The following is a 15,297-nucleotide window of genomic DNA, read 5'->3' on the forward strand; positions in this document are numbered from 1 at the left end:
ACTAGATGTTGTTACCCAGCTGTGCTCAGCCAGTCACGCCATCTGTCCCCTGTCCTGGTAATTTTTTTTAACTAATTCCAACCGGGTTCATTAGGTTCCTGCATGCTTTGTGAGTGCTGGGAGCTGAGCAGAAAGTCCACCTCTACCCAGCTGCAGGGAAGTTCCCCCTGAAAGCTCCACTGCTAGCTGTCACACTGCTTGGATGCTTTGAGATTCTCCATATCTGAATGTGAAGCACCCTGATTCTCTTGGCCTTAAATATTGTGGCTTTCAGTCCTTGCTGAGTTTCCTCTCCCATGAGTCTGCTGCATGCTCTCAGTGAATCTCTCCCACCTCTGCACTGACAATCTCAGTGAACCTCTCCCGGCGTGGCCACGGGAGGGCTTTGTGCCGTAACCGGCACAGCGTTAGCCATCACAGGTCTCCAAACCTGGTTACTCTTCCTTCTGCCTGCTCGGCCAGTCTGAAAATCAGCAGACAGTTTCCAAGCTGAACGGGCAGCTGCTAGCTCTGTCCTGGGCTTCTCTGCTCCATTTCGGAACTACACCCTGCAGTGTGTGCCATGGGTGGTGGCAGGTATCGGTTTGTAAAGTCCAGTGCCAGCTCTCAAAGGCATTCACAAGAAATATCCAAGCCAGAAAACTCCTCAAAATCTCAGTTCTGTGCACCAAAGCACCACATAAATGAACAAAAACCAAACCAAACCAACCAACCAAACAAAAAAACCCACCCACCTTTTAATGAGCCCTAATCATTCAGCAGAGACTAAATGTCACATCTGTGATGTGCCACAGAAAGAGCACAGGAGGAATGAGAGCTATGCCAGGGTCTCAAGTGATCACAAGCCCTGCCGTGTGGCTCCAGAGGAAATTTCTTCTTGGAACCACTTTGCTGATCAGCTTAATTTGACTGTATGACAAGGCATCCAGGAAACTTAAAGAGCCCCAGCACATTGTGCCCCAGCTTTTCTCTTAGATTTGACCCAGGCCCAGAAGACATCTTAAGCATCATGTGGAAGGAAGCAACTACTTGAGTTCTGCTGGGGACCAGCAGAAATTGCAGACTTGATTATAAACACATATAAATGTAATAAAAATATAAACACATCGTGTTTATGTTGCAGATTGATGCAGTATAAACATGCTGTGGTTTATGGCCTGCAAGCATCCATCAAGTCCCCAGACAACATTATTCTTCCTTATGCATAACTTTTGCTGCCAGGACCACAGGGAGGTGAAAAATCAACTGCTTGGTGTCCTTCAGGTTCACATTTTATTGTCATCACTGTTGGTTCCTTGGCCCTAGGAGTGGGTTTGATGAGAATTTGAATATTCTAGAGAGTCTAGCTCCCTGTGAACTTTCTTCAAAACACTTCTGGAGACCACACTATTTAAAGTATCGCCTCTGTTTCCATGCCAAGCATGCTGTGGCTTTCTCTAGCATTATGGAGCCTAGGTCAGAGCTAGCTAATAGAGGTCTTGAAATACAGCCGTCTAAATTGTTTCTGCTCTGAATCCATGCAAAGGCAAAAGGGTGAAGGGAGGTCACTTGGAGCTGGAATGAACTGGCCAATTGTTCCCAGTTTCCCTAACCCAGGGACAGCCTCCATACGCCGTGTTCGGCATTCGGCCTGTGCAAGTTGCCAGCACTGCAGCTGCAGGGCCAGCAGCTCAGCATCCAAAACGTGCCCCAGACCTGCCCCGTCCTCAGCGACATGCTGGTTTCTGAACGTCATCAAGTGTGACCATTCCTTTCAGATTGCACAGTCTAAAATTTTGCTAACGAGCTGTAACAGACAAGCTTCCCAGGGCGGGGGTGGCTTTGGGTGTCTTCCCTGGGTCTGAGCTGGCTGCGGGGAATGAGGCCATTTCTGCAGTGCCGTTACATAAGGTGGGTATTTTTAGCATCTCTCATTCTGCTCATCACCACTGGTTGTGAGGGACGCAGCAGAAGAGAATCAACCATGCTGAATGACAAATAATCCCCGCACCTTGCAGGAGGAGGGATGGAAGACCAGGAGGAGCAGGAAGAGCACTGGATTCCCCAGTGTTTGACCTGCTGCTGTCAGGCTGTAAGGAGAGCACGCTGCCCGCTGGCACCAGCTCTCTGACTCCCTGTGCAATTTTCCACTTGGCAATCCCAACACAAGCACTACATTAACAATGTCATTTGCATGCCTTGCCCTACTGGGCTAACTCTGAGACAATCCATCATGGCATAATCTGCTGAGTGTATTATTCTGGGTGATTTTATATGGCACTGCCTTGCTACGTATCATGGATGCACTTGTTCTAGGAAAAGTGTGATAAGACATTGCTGTTGACCTGGGAGATGGTGGTAATGCTTTACCCTGCTGGTAAATACAGCACATGGCACGCTCTGAAACATAAGGTGTTAATGTGCTGACGCATGCACTTGCAGAGAGATTTCATAGATTGTACTGAAGTGATAATCCTGTCTGCACACCACCATGAGCAAGCATCATTGCAAGGGCATGTATATGGCCCTGGCTGCATCATGTAGCTAAGCTGACGCGTTGCAAAACGTTACCCCCAAATTAAAACAGTGATAATTCTGGCTTGTGGAAAGCCATCATCTGTTTGCAGACCTGTGTGCATGTGTGTTGGTAAAAACCTACCCAGCAATGCGGCTGAAATGGAGTTATCAGGGAAATGAGGCTTTCCCAGTCCGCAATTGCCATGTTCATGCCTGACAAACTGGCAACATGTGAGTAATTATCTAATTAACCTCCACCCGGCAGAGGCAGAAGTGACATGGCCCTCCCGCTTTACTAAGGCTCTGCCTGCTTCCCAGTGGATTTTGGCAAATGAAAAGAGAAGAAACACCCTCACAGTGACGTGTTGGTGGCAGCTGGTGCTCCCTGACACTGGGGATGTTCACAGATAAGGCTCCCAGGCTTCTCCCAGTGCCGCTCCATGCAGGGAACCAGCTGTGTCACCAGGTCCTGAGGAAAGAGACTGCTGCAAAGACTCTTGAGATGTTATAACCCGAGGGGACAATGATGGCAGAGTAAAGGGGTGTGGTAGTGATGTATAGGTGGAAGATAAGAGAGCGCCAGGCCCTGGACATGAAAACAAGTCTGATGGAGGAGGTGTTGATGGTGACCTGGAGAGCAATGCTTAGGAAAACGATCCAGCATGGATAGGAGCAGAGAACCTTGGGTCAAAGGTGTGCTGTAAGCAGGCAAGTCTCAGCCATGTGGAAGGCTAGCACAAGCTGTAGCTCAGACATGGGAGGAAAAGAGGATCTGCTGGGTCTGGAGAGGTGCTGGGTGTGAGGACTACACAGTTGTGTAGGTAGGAGATGACACTTAGGTGAGCGATGGACAGCTGGGAGGATAGGTTGTTCACAGGGGCTGAGGGGTGCTCATGGTAGGGTCACTACGCGGCTGCAGTAAAGTGAAACTTGGGGGAGAACCAGGAAAAAGGCCAAGACTTCAGCTGAGACAAGAAGGAGACAGTCCGGACGTGGGGGAGCTTGCAGAGCCATCAGCAGAGATGCATTTTTGGATGGGTCTACCAGGCACAAACAAGGAGGAGAACAGGAACAGACCCTTTGGTACCTGCTGCAAAGTCAGAGGGACAAATCGGGGACCTCTCTGCTCAGCACCGTTCCACCACGGAGGCAGGGGACCTGTGAAGAGACCCCCCCGTGGGTTTGAGCTGAGGAGAGAAAGCCAGCTCAGGAGCATCACCACTGGTTCTCAGGGGGTGGCACCCTGCCAGGAGTGGAGATGTCTACAGCCCCTCCATGGGGCTGCGTGCATCCATGTCTCGCTTCCAGAAATGAGGGCCCTCACGCTGTCCCCAGGCCAGCAGCTGCTTTCAGCAGACCTGTCCCTTGCACAGAGGGTGCGTGAACGTGCTGGAAGGAGTGTGGAGCGAGACTGGCCTTACTGAGATCACAGACATCAGCTAGCGCTTGCCGGCTCTGGTGATGCTCATTATCGCTCAGTGCAGTGTCTGGCGATAATTAAAGCGTGCCTTCTATGTTGTGATTAATTTATTTTCTAATTAAGTGAGCTACGTGGTTATAGCTTGTTATTTGTGGGTAATTAGCAACTTTCCCTTCCTTTGTGTATTTAATATGTCCTATTTATGTTTGTGCTATGTTTCCATGGCCCCTCAAGTGCTCCTTTCTCCATGAACCGAAAGGAGGATCTTGGTAGGGTCCCGTCTTAGGGCGGATAGACCACTGCAGGCCTTTCCCCAGCCCTCATCCCGGCAGGTTTGTGGCTTGCTGGGGCCATGTGAGAGCCACCCTGTTTTCTTGAATTGCCCGTGCTCCCTGGACAACCCACTGCACCCTTAGGTCTCTCCCACCTCCCCCTGGACTTCCACTGCACCTCCAGCAGCACTGACCGTCAGTTCCTGGGCTGCCCTGCTTTCACCCAAAGCAGATGACACTTGACAAATCGGGGTCCTGTTCTGAATAAACCCAGTATCTGATTGCCTGTCTGTGCCCACCAAGTGGTCCAAAAGAGGAGCCCAGTGGAGCTCCTTTGTGGAGGCAGGGGATCTCTGTTGCTGGCTTTCTCCTGAACAGCCACTGTTTTGGGGTGAGCAGCCCATAAGACCATGCCATGGGCATTTCAAACACAGCAGCAACAGCTGCAATATGTTCCTGCTCTTTCTGTTTTTGTAAAGCAAAACCCAGCTGTCACCCTCGCTGCAGACCCGTGGGACCATGTGCAGATGAATACATCCAGGCCACCCCCAGCGTGAGCTGCTGCCCCCAGCTCCCTCGCTGGCAGCAGCTGTTTCTCTTTGGAAACCGTCCTTGGGAAACAGCACAGCATGCAATGGCCACGGAGATGTTTGCCCGTGCCTGAAGAGCAACCGGTCATCGTCTGGGAAGGTGGAGGGGGCATTTCCACGGGGCGCTATGCAAAAGCCCAGTGCTCGGCTACGAGCCCCCTGTTGGGTCTGTCCTCAGCCCCTGTGGTTGCCTCTGTCCTGCCACACTGGTGGGGCTGAGGCAACAACCAGGCAGGGAAACATCCCCATCACAACCAACATGCTTGTCTAGGAGCTTGACCTGAGATTCCAGGTCTTCAGACAGGAGTCTACATGAATTTGCTAAATGCATTTCTAAACACAACTCAGAACTGTCCAGAGGATTCTGCCGTTGACAAAAGAGTGGTGAAATGGCTATCCATCAAGGTGGGCAGCTTTTTTTTTTTTTTGCCTCTGATTAAAAAAAATACCATTCGTTATCTCTTATTTTACTTAATTTCAAATTGGTGCTAAAAAAATACAAACTAAACAGTAAAACTAAATAGGGAAAAATGCAGCTCATTTGGCATGAGGGTGAACACAAACTATATGCTTCATCTAGGAGTAATACTGCTGTATTACTGTTAAAAAACAAACAAACAAAAAACAAACAAAAAACCACAAATCCAAACACCTCAACTTGGAAGCTGTTCCTTTCTGGATGAGTAGGTAACCTGTCTCAGCAGGGAGGACTTCTCAGGCTGGGTCCACCCACCCCAGGCACATGGTGGAGTCACACAGTGGTCACAGAGGGATGGGACATAGCGAAGTCGGCTCAGAGCAAGGCCAAATTTGAAGTTACATGCAGCTTTGAGATCACATTGCCACCTTAAAGCCCGATCCCAAGATCCCACCAAGGCCCAGCTACTTCAGAGACTAAACTGAGCCTGCAGACTGGAGATCACACAGCCCAAGCTTGTGACAGCAGAGGCTGAACTGGTTCAGCTGGGAGAATTGCCTATGGAGCAACTGGTCTGAGAAGGATTCAAAGCCCTCCATGGTGAGACTGCTCCCTCTCTGCTTCTCCTTAACCTTCTTGCCTAAACCAGCAAAAATACACAGCCTGTTCCTGAGCAGATCCACAGGAGTCCGCTGTGTGGCCCGTCAGGCCAGCAGGGCTCTGCCAGGCTGCCCAGGCAGAGTCATCGCAGTGCTGGATGCCATCAGCACCAGAACATGCAGGCAAACCTGACCTCTTTTAGGCCATGCAGGACTCGGCCCAGCCTCCAGCACTGTGTCTGGAGGCACCTTACTGCTGGCACCTGGACCCTGGATGCTTTGGGATTTCTTGTGGCGAGCAGCTTTTTGTCCTTTTTTCTTTTCTTTTTTTTTTTTTTTTTTCTTTTTCCAGACAAGGCTTCAGTTCACAAGCTCTTCTCCAGACCATTTGTCTCCCCTCCAAAGGAAACAATCAGTCCTTTCAGCGTCTCTCCACGGCAGTGTGTCTGGACATTTATCTTCATCGCTGTTCTGCTTGGAGCCACTTTTCACCCAGGGATGTCCCCTCTGAGATGGGGCCGCCCACACCACACGCAGCATTTTTCCACGGCTGTCCTTGTGGCGTGGGGAACAGCTTTTGCTTTCTGAAGGTCTCCGCTGCCTGCTTGGAAACATTTCAGAAAGGCTCTCCCCAGCTTATCTCCTTTCAGACTTCACCTGTTAGGGCCTCTGGAGTATTTGTATCAGATAATTTTGAGCTACTTTGCACCCTTCGGTGTCACGGTAGCTGCTTTTCTCTCAGTGCAATATTATTCCGTCATTTTCAATAATGGGTCAGTAATGGAGCCATTACTCAACACAGCTGCCGTCTAATTGCTGCATCGCCAGGCTGGGCTCGCTCGGGCTGAGCTCCCCTCGCCCCGGCAGGGCGTTGCAGCACTCCCCTGCTGCTCCTGCCAGGCACCCTCTGTGGTGGGCAGCCTTCCTCCCGGTGCTTCCTCGGGGGATCGGGAGCCAAACCACCGTGGGACCGGCCAGGTGTCGGAAATGCACGCTGGTCCTCCCGCTGGGGACAGAGCGAGGGCAGAGAGGGACCCACCCGAGCTTTCGGGCGTGCAACTTGCTGTGCTGCGGTGCGAAGGGAAAGGAAGGGCTCTGCTCGTCTGATGCCAGCTGGTCCTGCCTGTCTTTCAGCGTCGGCTGTCTGAAACGCAACTGTGCGCGAGTGGTGGCAGGGATGCTGACTCCTCCTGGGTGGCCTTGGGACCCCTGGAGCCTGACCCGCTGACGCCTTCCCTTCCACTCCAGCCCCACACTGCCTTCGACCAGAGCTCCCGTCTTGGATCCAGCAGAGAAACAGACCCTGGAGCTCATCACATGTGCCTAAAGTGCCAGCACCCTGACCAGAGTCAAGCCTTTGCTCCGGGAGCATCAGAGCACTGTGCTCGCTGCAGGCCCGACTTCAGCACGCAGTGCGCTGTGTGCTGTTCGTGTTTGCAAGCCCAGGGACACATGCGTGCCACAGCCACTGCTGCGCAAGGCAGCAGAGGCGGTCACAAGCACAGGAATACAAGAAGAAATTAGCCTTAGACAAAAACCCTTGCCATAAAAGATGCAAGTATTAGCTGAGTGCTCCCAGAGCTCTGTGAATATCTGGCTATTTTAATACAGAAAGTTACAGCTATGGCTCATATGGAAAAAATGTCTCCTATTTTTTCCTGGGCAGAGACAGTGCTTCCTGATCTGTGCTTTTTTGGTTTAAATACAATGCCCCAGTGCAATGTCATTGGAAGAAGCCAGAGTGGTTTAAAATCCATCCAAGTCATGCTTGCTAGTGCAACGAAATCACCCAATAATAGTTCCCTGATTTGTTCTCTCTCTCTGTGCCATTTTTATTCATTGCATTTGTGGGGAGCGTGCAGCAGCGGGGACAGCTGTTCCCAAGACAAGCCCTCACACAACACAAGCTCCTGCGCTGCCTCTCCTGGAAGTAAATAAAAAACACTTTTTTTTTTTTTTTTTTGTGGGGTGTGTGTGTGAAATAATCACCCGAGTAATAACCTGCTATTAAAACAAAAGTAAGGCTTGGCTGGGTGGTGAACTGCAGCAGGGGAAAGCTCTTGAGCTGGGACAGCTCAGACGTGGAGCCCCCATTGCTGCAGGTGGGAGGTGCTGCAGAAGTTGCTGGTCTCAGGAGGGGGATGAAGCTTTCCCCCTTTCTTTTAATTTAAAATTACAGGTGCCTGGTGAAGCATGTGCAGCTTCATTGAGTCCTCCATCTGAAAAGCTGCTGAGTGGATAAATGGTTTGAAATGGCTGATACAAAAACTACGGCTTGGTGTTCTGAGGAGGAGGAGTCGCAGTGTCTTTTCATTTGAAAAAGTGCTTGGAAATGAGTTAGAAGATCAGCTGAAATCACAGCAAAATTGTTTGAAGTTTTTTCTCTCTCTGTATATATACATATGTCCATACAGAGGGAGAAAAAAAGGGAGAAAGAGAGAACACTGATTTGATTTTTTTTTTTTTTGCTTTAGGTAGATTAGTTTTATTTGAACTTTTCATCTGGTTTTGTAACAAGGCTTTTGCTTTCTCTTTTTTTTGGAGGTGCTCACGGGCTCAGGATACAGCTCTCTCCACTCTTCAGCAGCCTGGGGAGTGCAGAAGGAGCCTGGCTTAAGATACTGAAGTGCCCTAAAGCTGGCAGTGATAGAAAGCACCTGTGCTAATATTTATGTGTTACAGGTACAGACAAAATCTTTGTGCAAAGTAAATGCATCCAAAATAAAGGGTTACACAGCAGTGGTGTGAATACATGGCACATTTGCAATTACCAGCGTCAGGGAGGTGTTGTACAGCACAGGGCTGAGGAATTTGAGCTGGGATGTTGTCTCCTTCCCAGCTAATTGTTAAAGTCATTAATCTCAACAGACTTTTATCATCACCTAAGCTGACCTCCCGAGTCAGGCAGGATGATGAATCATTCATGGACAAGCTCTGGCTTTCCTGGAGCACTTCAGTGAGGCTGTTGTTGATGGAGCAGCCTGAGCCCCCGGGGCTCAGCGGGGGCTTCTCCAGCTCACCCCGAGCATTTGCTGGTCCTGGTTTGTGCTGTGGGGGGGACAGGAATGAGGAATGCATTTGGGGGGATGTAAGTCCTGCGCTTTATGATGAGTGAAACATGGGAGCCAGCTTTTTTTAATGCGAGCAACACTATGATGGTTTGCATCTATTTAAAGTGCATTTCTTCCCAGGAAGCCAGCATGGCATGCTGTTTAAACCTCATATTGGGTTTTTAAATGGGGAAGGAGATAATAACGCAATATGGAAGCTTCCCGACTGCCTCCAACTTGTACAGCCCTGCTTTATTTACCATCCTGATGCTCTGCTGAACTATTTTACCATCATCTGTTTTCTTCTGCATAATTTTATTTAGATTCTCAGCCACCTGCTGTACGTGTCTCAAATGTGCTTTGAACTCTCTCTGCCTTCGAGCACCCTTTTCTCACCCCTCCTGCAAGCCCCTCTCACTGTCCCTGGGGCTCCCACAGACTTTCTCAGGGGGTCTCCTGCTTTGTGTTGCTTGTTCCCACCATCTGTCTTTGCCTCAAATATTTTAGGAGGACTTGGCTCTGAAACACACCAGGAACTTGCTGAAAAAACTCTTTTTTGTTTTCTTTCTCCTATTTTATTTTATTTTATTTATTTAATTTCTTTATTTATTGGGGGGGGAAGGGGGAAGGGGGGCAGAGTAGCTCCCTGTGCCACAGTGTGGGGCACCAATAAACTACAGGGACCAGCTATGGGAGCTCTGTCACTGTCACCAGCACTCCTCTCTACCAAGGAAATGTGGCCGTGGCCGTGGCCCTGAGGCTGAAACCTGCTTAGATCTCTCTGCTGCTGTGCTGATGGGGGTAATCCTGTGAGCTGGACCAGGAGGCTCACATGTGGTTATCCTTGTCTGAGAAAGTGGGCATTTGGTCCTATTTCACAGCAGAGAAAACAGCTGATGGAGCTGGCATTTAGAAGTGTTGACGTTCATCGGGGGCATGTCTTACTGGTGCCAAAGGCAAAGTTAATGTTAAAGTTAATGAAGTTAAAGTTAATGAAGAGAGGAGGTCACCACAGGCCTGTAAGAGCAGACCGGCAAGGTAAGAAGCCATCTAAGAAGGCCACTGCTTTGGAAGGAGCCACATCTCCAGGTGCACAGGCCCTTGGCATGCTCTCAGCTCAGCATGCAGGTCTCTGCTCTCCTCCAAACACTCACCTCTGCGCACCCATCCGTGCCAGCACAACTGTGGGTGAGGGTGAGCCCGGCACTCCTCCTCCCCCATGCGATGGAAATGACGGCTGATCACTTATTCCAAGTGCCTCATTCCCCTTCAGTATTCATTTTCTTGCACAGGGATGTTCACGCTTCTGCATCCATGCTGCATACCAAACATGCCGCTTCTGCCTCCGACGTATTCAGTTCAAGGTCTTTTCTCTAATAGCCTCGGTTTTACCTTTTCAAAGTAGTTCCAAAGAGATCTTGCTGATGACTGGGGAGGTACGAGGGATGGTGCATGGCATTGTCATCACGGATGTGAATCTTAATGGCAACCTGCAGACCTTCAGATCAATCTGAGAAAGGCAAAGATAATGGTGTCCCAGAATACACCCCTCTGTGTTACATTCCCTTTTGCCATTAGCCCTGTGCACACTTGGAGATTAAAAAGAGACCAGCCTAATTAAAGCCAATATAAATTTGGATCTCCTAAAATATGACTGGTTAATAATGTATTACGCCCCGGCAACAAAGAGCTGTAAATTACCCAGGCAGTGGCACAGCCGCCAGCCTTGCTGCGTGCCATGCTAAGCGCTGCCAGTACCGCATGGCTTCTAAATCATGTCTGCTTGGGTTCATCTCCAATAGACTAGAAAGACTTAATTCTCCGAGTTCAATAAATAATGTGTCTGTCTTAAACACAGCAAGTAATTCATTGCCTCCCGTGTAAGTAGTAGCTCGAAGATCTCCATTTAATGCTTTTTATGGGGGAATGACTCTCTCATGTGCTCAGGGTGGTTGTGGAGTCTCTCATTTTTGAATTGCTGGGTAAAACCTAGCCCTGCTTAAACTCTGGCCATTAATTAGAGGAAGTAATCACTGCTTCACAGCTCTTCAGTCACTCTAATGTGAAAGAAGACAGTCATTTTGGTTTGGCTGCTGGTGGTCAGATGTCCACAGCGCTGAGCTCTAATTGGGTCCCAACCCCGGAGAAGACTGGGACTGAAGCAAAGCGGAGTTTTAAGGCTGCTTTTCACGTTCATCCAGTTGTGATGAAGTCATTGTCTGACTCCAGTGAGCCTTGGCAGGGGCTTGGGTGGTGAAATCCTCATTACTAGAAGCTGGGTTTTGGCAGGCAGGAAGGAGCAGTGCTGCTGAGCAGGGGGTGAGCTTGGTGGAGATGCCCTGCTTCTGCCACGCGAGGGACCAGACCTGACAAGCCCCCGGCCCCCTTGGCTAAAGGAGAAATCTGCTCGCCGAGCCTCTCCTCCCCAGCGCGTGTTGACACGCCAGCCCACCTCACACCCGCCCCACTCACCACAAGGATTTACACCCCGAGCTATTGGTGCCTGGAGAGTCTGGGGACGAGCGCCGCTTGCCACAACATGTGTGCAGCAAACGAGGCTGGCTGTGGATCTGCTGCTCTGTTTAAGGGAGATGCACACTCCAGCTGCAGGCTAACAGCTCTTGGCTTGGTGATATCCAGACACCAAGCATTATAAATAATAGGAGATTAGCAACACTCTTAATGCTTCAGACTCCTATGATGTGCTTGTTAGTGGCTGCAAATGAGCTGTACTCCAGTGTTTAGCAACATCAACTTGCAAATGTCACCGACAGAGAAATCTAAATCTTTAACTGATTTTAAAAGCATTTAAAATTGCAGCACTCCCATTCACACACAATTCAGAGGAGCGTAAATAACACACAACTTATTTTTATGCTTCGCCCTTCATTTGGAGCGTGACAAAGTTCTGCACGGCTTAGTGCTGAAGCTGCAAGGAGAAGGAATATTTAGGGAGAGATGCAGTGGAAGGAGGCATGTGGCAGCCAGGACAAGGCAGCCTCTGGGAGCTGGACACCCCAGCTGTGGGGAGGAGAGAGGGAACAGTGTGAAGAGAAGAGAGCTGCTGGAGAGGAGATGATCCCTAGGAGAAATGAGGTCAAGTGGGCTCTGAACACCTGGACAGCCATTTTCCTTTTCTTGCCCTACATCCTGGCAGTGGTGCACCAGGGTGAGGGCTCCCCTTGCTCTCTGTCAAGCTTGGTGGTAAGAGAATGGAGCACAAGGGCAGTGAGGTGTCCAAGTCCAGCTGAGCTCCTCACAAAGAAGACATCCAAGATGGGGCAGATGAATCCCAGACCAGATGTTCCCATCTCGTGCCACTGCTGGGGTAGAGCAGCTGGGTGGCTGGCTCAGCTCTGCACCTCCATAGTGCTGACATCATGCCACGAGGCTGGGCCAGCAGGCTCTGATGAGGGTGAGATTCACAGAGACACAGCAGATCTGGCAGGAAAAATCTGGGGACTGCAGCAAAGAGGAGGTTGGGATCTCTTCTGGCCCAGTGCTTTAATTCTTTCAGGTTCAGGCATACAGTATCACAGACCAATGGCAGGAGTTCCTAGGAAACATCACCGTGAACTGAAGAAATAAGCACCAAGCGCTGCTTCTCCCTGCATCTGCTACCCTGCAGGGCAGGAGCTTTTTGGCTGGGTCACGTAGGTTCTGCAGGCAATTTCTGCCAGATCCTCAGAAAGATAAAAGTCAGTGCTCATGAGCTATGTGTAATCCACTGCCTGGGAGACAAACTTGTGGCATATCAGACCTGGCACCGGGCTAAAGCTCAGCAGATTTCTCACCCCTTCTGGGTTCTGCCACTACGTTGCCTCTTGGCTGTGGGCATCTCACGAATGTGGGACAGCAACATGTCCTGCTGGCAGGACACAAGTGGCAGCATGCCAAAGGGTGAGGAAGGCTAACTCTTGTGGATAAGGCCCTCAGCTCTGAAGTCAGACCTGGAAGCTGGATGAGACCTCCAGAGAGCCCACCCTGCTTGTTTTTTTCTGACTCAGTGTCTCTGTGCTGCCCACTGTCCATGCTGGGAGGCCACGGTATGCCAAGTGCCAAGGATGAGAGGCTCAGCTGGAAACCTCTGGGAAGCTTACGGCTACCAGCCAGGCCCTTGGGGGACTCGGTAGAAGTCCAAGAGGCTGCTTGGCCCCTGGGAAAACACATCTTAAAGACACTGCTCTGCCACTGGAGAGGGCTTCCTGCCCACCCTTGTGCCCTGCAGTCTGATGGAAGGTGTTGCCTGTCTCTTTGGAGCTGAGGCCCTCCAGCAGTGGAGGTCCTCTCCCTGCCTCTTTCATATTTCAAGCATCTAGACAGCGGGACTGGGAAAGCCATGTCCAGGCAGGTTTTAGTGCGTGCACCTCTGGCTGTAGGGCGGTGGTGTGGCCGACTACTTTCCTGACCCAGCTATCTCCCCATGAAATGATGCCAGGCGGTTTCTCTCCCCCTGGGAGAAAGGGAACAGCTGCTGCTGTTGCACATGCACTGGGTGTGCACTGAAAACCTCAGTAAGGGAGCAGTATGTTACTGTCCTGAGTTCAATAGATCAAGCTGCAAAGAATTACTTGCTCTGGTCCCAGGGGGGAGAAGGAGATCTAAAAGGTAACCAGAAGAGGCAACTTTGTGCATTATTCTTCAGCAGCCAAGGTTGCAAATTCCCCCAGCAACAGAGATGCACATTTCAGCACCCACGTCTCCCTGGCATGGGGGAATGGAAAGGAAGGGTGCTGAGCATGCAAAGCTCTGCCACGTCCATCACTTTCAGAAATCAGAGTAGTCAAACTTCCCTGACAGGCTGATGATTCATTAATGGGAGAGCATATTCAGTGCCCAGGCAGCCGGCAGATGAAAGAGGTCTTTGTCACAGGAGGTGACGTTGTCTGTTGAGGCTACGGGAGAGAGACTTATTGGATCAATTTTCACCAGCGGTTATAAAAATGTGTTTCGTTGTGATGGGGCTGCTGTCTTATCTTCCCCTCCTGCCGGTGGAACACGCTGCTGCTGCCACTCAGCCTGCTAATAACCCCGCTGCTGTTAGCCTGGAGAAAATGGGGAACTAGCCACATCCTGGGAGTGGCTCCTGCGGCCTCATCATCTCCTCTGTTCGCGTGGCTGGGGGATTGGATTAGATGATCTTTCAAGGTCCTTTCCAATCCCTAACATTCTGTGATGCTGTGGTCCCAACAGCCCTCTGACATGCTAATCCTGCGCAGGTCAGGGAAGGACAGCCTCTGCTCAGAGGCACTGACCAGGAGCTGCACACACCACCAGGATCCGTGGGACAGCTGGGCAGTACTGGTGGGGAGGGACTTCTGGACATCTCCACTTCAGCCTCCAGCTCAGGGCAGGGTCTGCTGTGTGTTGCTAGAGAAAGCTTTGGAAAGTGGGCAAATGTTGGTCCACCCTTGGGAAGACTTCTGTAGGCTAGCAGTAGCCTGGAGACCAGTAGCCCTTGGGGGACCCATATTGCCGTGGGTAGTGATGGCTGCAGGCTGGTGGTGGCCTGCTAGGACTTGGTGCTGCAGCTGCTGAAGCTGGGGCAGGGAGCAGCAGTCACAATTGGTGCTTTCACCCCCAGAAAGTAGCTTAGAGTGGGATGGGGCTTGGCCAAATGGTCCTTGGTCAGTGGAGGGCAGAGGACAGCGGTGGGGAGGTGCTGAGGAATTGCAGTGGGAGGAGCGGGTTTGGTATTTGGTATAATCTCTATTTGCTGACAAATTGGTCTGAAATCAATAAGAGAAAATGCAATAATGACAAGGGCAAAGCACTGCTCTTAGGGAAATAAAAAGACAATGCAACATGATGAAAGGAGGAATAATTGGCTCTGCAGTAGAACTGCAGGGCTGGCCAGAGAGGATATCTAGGAGCAGCAAGCTTCACCCAAGGCTATCTTATCATGGACTGAGTGGTCCTGTGAGGCAAAAGCTCCGTGCTAATGAGACTGGTGACTGGAGAAAGGCACAGTGACAAGGCTGCGCTGCCTTGCACTGCAGATGCCCAGGACTGTATGATCAGCTGGGCAAGCCCTGCAGAAGCACATGTGAGGAGTCCCCAAAATGGCCAGGGGGATGCAGAGGTGCTGGGGCATCCTCCGTTTCCCCTCCTCCTTGTGGTTGCACGTCCCTCCCTGCCCAGTCTGCAGGCTGCAGGCTCTGGGCTCCCTCTGCCCCAAACGAGGTTGCCCAGCAGGTGCTGGGGACCCTTTCTGGAAGCAGTCTTTAAAGCTGGAGGACCCTGGGACCAGTGGGACCAGGACAGGGAGGTCTGACACAGCAAAGGCTTGCAGATCTCTAGTCTGGGCTCCCTGTCCTTGGAGGGTAGTATTAAGACTTTTTGAACTGCCTTTCCAGCAACCCATGTTTTTATTCAGTCTTCCCCTGCTTGGCTCTATTTCTTGAGAGCTGAGTGAGGATCTAGGATCCATTTTTCCAGCAAAGGGTGGACCT

Source organism: Cygnus olor, chromosome 13 (assembly GCF_009769625.2).
Source record: "Cygnus olor isolate bCygOlo1 chromosome 13, bCygOlo1.pri.v2, whole genome shotgun sequence".
NCBI classification, from domain to species: domain Eukaryota; kingdom Metazoa; phylum Chordata; class Aves; order Anseriformes; family Anatidae; genus Cygnus; species Cygnus olor.